The sequence below is a fragment of the Lolium rigidum genome, chromosome 3 (assembly GCF_022539505.1).
Source record: "Lolium rigidum isolate FL_2022 chromosome 3, APGP_CSIRO_Lrig_0.1, whole genome shotgun sequence".
NCBI classification, from domain to species: Eukaryota; Viridiplantae; Streptophyta; class Magnoliopsida; order Poales; family Poaceae; genus Lolium; species Lolium rigidum.
Genome location: NC_061510.1, coordinates 237,036,714 through 237,042,713, shown reverse-complemented (window position 1 = coordinate 237,042,713; position 6,000 = coordinate 237,036,714).

Sequence of the window (6,000 nt, the reverse complement as noted above, 5' to 3'; positions counted from 1 at the left end):
CAAGAATTTGATGATCCAAAACCGCGAGCTCGAAGATAATGCTGAATCGACACACCATCAGATATGTGTGCTCATGGCGTCGGGTCACGAGGTAGAGGAAGATGAGCAATCTGAGGCTTTTGACCCATTGGGCAACCCCTATATCGATCCTGCAGATCTCACGAAAGGAACAGGAAGCAAGTATGCTGGAGCCCAGCCAAGAGAGCATGTGCAACTTCTCAGGCTGGATGGGATAGAGACACAAGGGCTATAAACACTATAGAGCCGATGACCACGCAAACTTCGGCAGAGGAGCTAACAGCATGTCAATATAAACTCAGTCGTGCAAGACGCGAGTTACAGAAGATGCAAGAAAAACTCGATGCAAGGAAATCTACGGCAGATGCATCCAGTGAAAGCAGAGCTAACCTGAGCGCGCAATCAGGGAACTCAACAAACAAGCATGGAGAACCCCGCAGAAGAGCAAGATCTCGGATGGCAGGCATACTCGAACACGAGCGAGGAGAACATCTGATTCAAGATCTCGACATGTCCTTCATGTCGATAGATTCGAGAGGGCATATGTAACGACCCGGAAAAACCCTAACATTAGATTTTTCTCGGTTGCCTATTTTTCCGAGTCGTTCCAAGTTCATGATGGCATATGCATCATATCATCCATGTTTTCGCAAAAATAAAAGCATTTTATAAACCCTTCTTACTCTATTTCCCTCTCATATGGTTTTTGTAAAACCTCCCCTTCTTTTCTTTTAACAAAACACTAAGTATTTAGAAAACTAAATAAAATGTTTTCAGATATTTTCATATTTCAAAATAAAACTGGTTTTGTTCTATTTTGAATTTACACAAGTTTTCAAAACAGTTTTAAAATAAAAAGAAAAATAAAAAACCCTAACCCCTACCCCCTAGGCCTCTCTCCCTCTCTCTATCCCATCTCCCCTCTCCCCCCTCCCCCCGGCAGCCACCTCGGCCCAGCTCTCTTCCTCCCTCCCCCTTCCTTGCTAGGCCAGCCACCGGCCCGTACCCCTTCGCAAAAGGAGAGACTCTCCCCTCTTGTCGTCTTCCTCCCCTTACGAGGACAACATGAGCCCCCACCCCTGCTGTCTCCCTCGCCATGCCCCTGGACCACCGCGGCCACCTGCTCCCTCCCCTTTACCCCTTCCCCACGAAGTCCCTCCCGCAACCCTAGCCCCCTTCCTTTCCTCCCTCGAGCCGCCGCCACTCCCTTCCCCTGTCATGTTCACTTCTCTGGCCACCACCGAGCGCCCCGTGAGCTCCTCGTCGTCGCCCCGCTGCTACCGGCGTCCCCAACCTCGTCCGATGCCACCATCGGCTCGGCCTCGTCTCCCTCTTGCTCCTCGCGGGAGGAATCGAGCCGGGAGGGCTCAGCTGCGACGAATTCATCCCCGACATCCTCAACCACCGCCGGCGTTTTTCGAAGATTCCGGCGCCGTCCTTCCTTCTTCTGCTCCACCGTCGGCACGTTGAGCTCCAGGGTGAGCCCACGAACCCTCTGGACTACTTCCCCTTCCCCGTATCGTCCTGGTTCGCCTCCTTGTTTCTGACCCCATACCACCACCGTAGAGCATCATCGGTGGTGACTCTCCGGTGCCTCCCTTCAATCCGCGCTGCCACTTCTTGGTTCACGGCGGCGAGCTGCGCCCAACGCCCCCACCCGCGCGTCCTGGATCGCCAGGAGCTTCTCCAACTTGTCGTGGTGACCACCCTGCCTGCGACGCTCACGACATCGGCCCCGCGTCGAACAGCTTCTGCGCATGCTCGCATGGTTTGCCACGTCGGCAGGCCAGCGTGGCTACCAGGCCCGCCCGTCAGCCGCTCAAGCTAGCCCCATCCTCGGTGAGAAACCCCTCCCCGCTCCAGATATGAAAATCTTGCACAAAGCCCCCTACTCCTTCTTTCTTATCAACCCATCATCCCTGACCTTGTTGGTTTTAATGAAAAACCCCTGGAACTTCTGCTAACTAACCCGGGGTTCTACGCCCTATTGAAAATTATTTTCAAGACCTTTCCTATTTAAAATTAATCTGTTTTCTATATTTTAAACACTAAAAACATTTCATTTAATAACTTTTAAATGGTAATTCAAATGAAAATAAGTTATTTATGAAAATTGATCAGAAAAACATGAGGAACATGAATATGCCATCCATATCCCTGTTTGCATCTCGCATCATGTCATGACGTGTAGTTCGTGTATGTTTCCCCCTTAATAAAGCCGGAGTATTTCGGAACACCGACTTGGGTTCCCCGCTCCGATTAATACTGAAGTATCTCATCCATGCCATGCTACTGCAATGCTAATCAACACTTAACTTTGTCGGTAGAAAATGCAACTCCAACCTAATTTGTTTGTCCGGGGGGTCCGACTCCGCTTAAATGGATAAGTTGCATCCCATCATATCTGCCATGCCATGCATATCATCCCTTCATCATGCCGGATCTTCTTTATCCGTAGTAGTAAGAATGGCATACGTTGTGTGTGTTCCAGCATCTGCTTCTTCCCGGATAGGATCACGAAGTGGTGTGGTGAGATACGACGAGTTCTCCGGATGTTCCTCAGCAACCGTTAACAGGCAAGCATTTCCTAAACTCATGTCTCTGCAGGAGTCACTCACCTATTTTGTTTTTCCTTCTCCCTTATTGCTATCCTTGAGTTGTGTTCTTGTCACCTGCCCTATCCACCTATTACCTCAAGCAGACCATAATGCCTCCACCAACCTCCTACAGCTGTTGTTTGGTTATCGTGTCTGCTTTGCGAGTTATAGTGCATGCTAGCGCCGCTTATATGTCGTTACCGTTATTGCTATCTTATCGGGTTATCTGTGGGAGGTTATCACATGTTACATCAGTTTTTGGAGATAATCATGATGTACTTATTTGCTAACAACTAAAATTGTAAGCAGAGACATCTATGAGTCCCTTTGCGAAAGCATCGAAACTTTGACTTGCTAATGTCCCCTAGGACCCGAGTTCTTGTTATTTGTTCCGAGAGTGAGCGCTCTACCCGTACGTGGGGATTATTACTGGGACCCCCCCTCACCCATTACCTTTCCTCGAGTCTGCTTACTGGGAGCCACAACCTTGGTTTTATTTTCCTATGTCATGCTTTGCTTACTGTTGCCTTCGGGTGTTTACATTATGTTGCCTTCGGGTGGTTTATATTCTGTACTGTACCTTGCGGGACGTTTAGCGAAAGCGTGTGGTTCGCACGCCTAGCCACTGGCGCAAACCTCTGAGTCCGTCTCGGAGTACGGCCAAACTTCGTCACGGGTAGCTTAGTTGGGTGGCTCCCATTAAACTTTCTCTTGCATTGGGAATGGTCTTGTTGTGAGACTGCCTTTATAAAGCGGGTTCGACCATGCGTATGGTTACATTTGGGCAACCCCTGCAGGGTGTACATCTTATCGATAAGCTATGTCCGCGGCTATGGACGACTTGAAATTGTATGGCTTGATCATAGAACAACTTACACCTTTATGTTGCTGCTAATAATTTGTTAATAACTTGAGTAGTAATTTAGCATCACTACAACTGTTACCTAATAAAACTTGTCCACCGTGTGAGTGCCCTTGTAAGTACTTCCTTTGCAAAGGGGGGAACACATCGGCTGGGTTATGTTTGCAGAGTATAGAACTGTTAGTTATGCGCTTTCTCACATTCTCTGATGGACGAATGTTGTAGAGTGTCTCTATAGGTTTTTAGTGCTTGCGCGCTGCCGCTTAACCCCACCATATTGCCTATAACGTTTCTCTTGCATCCTCTAAGTCCCCTGCATGCCTGAAATACAAAGGACGACTGGTTGATGAATGCTACACGTCTTGAAGTCTTGTTAAGTACGAACCCGTACTTATTGCTGCTTTGGGACATAGTCGGGCAGGTATGAAGACCGGTGTGATGAAGAACGACGTTAGCAAGGTTACCCTTCCGGCTTGGCCTGGGCAGGGTTATGGACGCCACTGACTCTTAGTCCAATTTGTATCTTGTCCGTACTCGGACGTATTTGATTTTCTGTATGATTCGGATCGTGTATATTGTATCTTGGCTCGTTGGAGTCATCGTTGTTGTAATATATTTGTTTCTTGTGGGCTCTATTGTAATCATGTTGCTCGTGTTAATTCCTCTGGCATCACGTGTGTGATTCGTCGCGCACGTCGTGACAGAGGGCGTCTCTGAATCGATACCGTGCGAATTTCGGCGGGATCGCTGGAATCCTCAGGTACCGGTTCCGGGGCGTCACAATAGATAACGCCCAAGACGCCAGAAGCAGCTTACATGGAGACACATGCGTACCTGATGGCAACCAGGCCACCTCAGGGCGACCCCCGAGCATCTTTGTATCAAACTGCTATGGCAGGTATCGGCGTTATAGGGGCAGCAATAGCCGGCAGAGAAGTCATTCAACAACCTGCAAGATCTCCACGCCGTAATAGAAGGCAACATAGCCCTCGGCAGGCAGCGGCAGTAGCTCGCAATATACAAAGAGAAGGCGACACAAGGAATAATGCGGCTCAGGCACGAGTCGATAGAGCACGGGAAGAAAGAGGTCGCGAAGACCGGAGCCGAGAAAATCTTCAAACAATAGATGATAGTGAAGAGGAATTATGTGAACTCCCTTGCTTTACCCGTAGGTTGGATCTATCGGGACGCATGCGGGGGCAGGGAGGTGCAGCGCCAACAGCTAGAGAGGACGCCAACAGTGGTGTGTTGCACATTTCTAGTGCGGAATTCTATGGAAGATGAAAAAAACTGAAAAAGTGAGGAGGTTACTTGGATGTCCGTCGAAAATTTACATAAACCTCTCTAAAAGTTAGATATCTAACTTTGGTCGTCCTCGGCCGTCACATTTACCGCACGCCACACTTGACAGTGGGATCCGCTGTTAGATTTCTTGTTAACACAGTTAAGCTGGTGAATCAATGCACATTGCAACGAATTCTCACAGTATCGGTGATTTTTTTTGCAATTTATACAAATAGTGGTGGTTTTCTAAACTTGTAGTTGTAATGTGGTTTTTTTTGGAATTTACTCCTTGTAGCTAGTGACTAGTGGCGGCAGTTCGTGTTACACTCTTACCCTTATATTAGAGGCATTGGAGCATCTCTAACCGATCCCAAAGCCTTTAGAGAACTTTCTTTTCTCCTCTATCTCCTATATCCGCCGAAAACACACCTAGCCCAAGCCGCAAACTAGTTAGAGGACTTTATTTTTTAGGAATCGGCTCCCGCGACTCCTAAATTTGCTCGCCCCTGGCCACCCCAGCTAAAATTATTCTCCTCCCCTCCGTTGCAAAGCCTTTGCTCTCCGCCGTCACATTCCGGCTAACATTTTCACCGCTGATCACCAGTAGCCTCTGTCACCAGCCCAAAACACCGGCAAACTTATTCACCTCCTAAACCCCACTCGTCGGAGCTAGTCGTGGCCGTAATTGACCACAAGAGCCGCCGCATCGAGCTTGACCCCGCCGCCAATTCAAGCTCGTTCCTAGCCACGACGAGATTGATTTCTCTACCAAAAAGGTCGCCAGAGCATTGGGGTCGTGTATATCGACCGCCGATGGCCAGTTCATTGCTAGAAATGACGGCAGCTACCTCTTTCCTACGAGCTTCTTCTGGTGGCGGATTCGTTTCATGGTCGTCGCGCGGCCAGAGTGAGGGCATTGGGCAGCAGCTGCGTGGTAGCCTAGTCGTTGCGTAGTCCCGCCGGTCGCCTCACCGCTTCTCGTCGACTCTACTGCGCCAGCTGTTGTGTGCGCCTCCGGCGCACCCGAGGTACTCGACGCAATGCCGCATTGAGTTTTCATTTTTCGTTTTCATTTTGTTCGGCACCGAACTTGACCGAGAGGCGCTCCGGTTGTAGATGAAGCGGTTGAGAGAAATGATCTTCGATGATTCTTCGTCAGAGGAGGAAGACGATGAAGGCAAAGATTTTGAGATGGCCATGATTATAATTTTGAACGAAGATTTTCGGACGCTGAGGCTT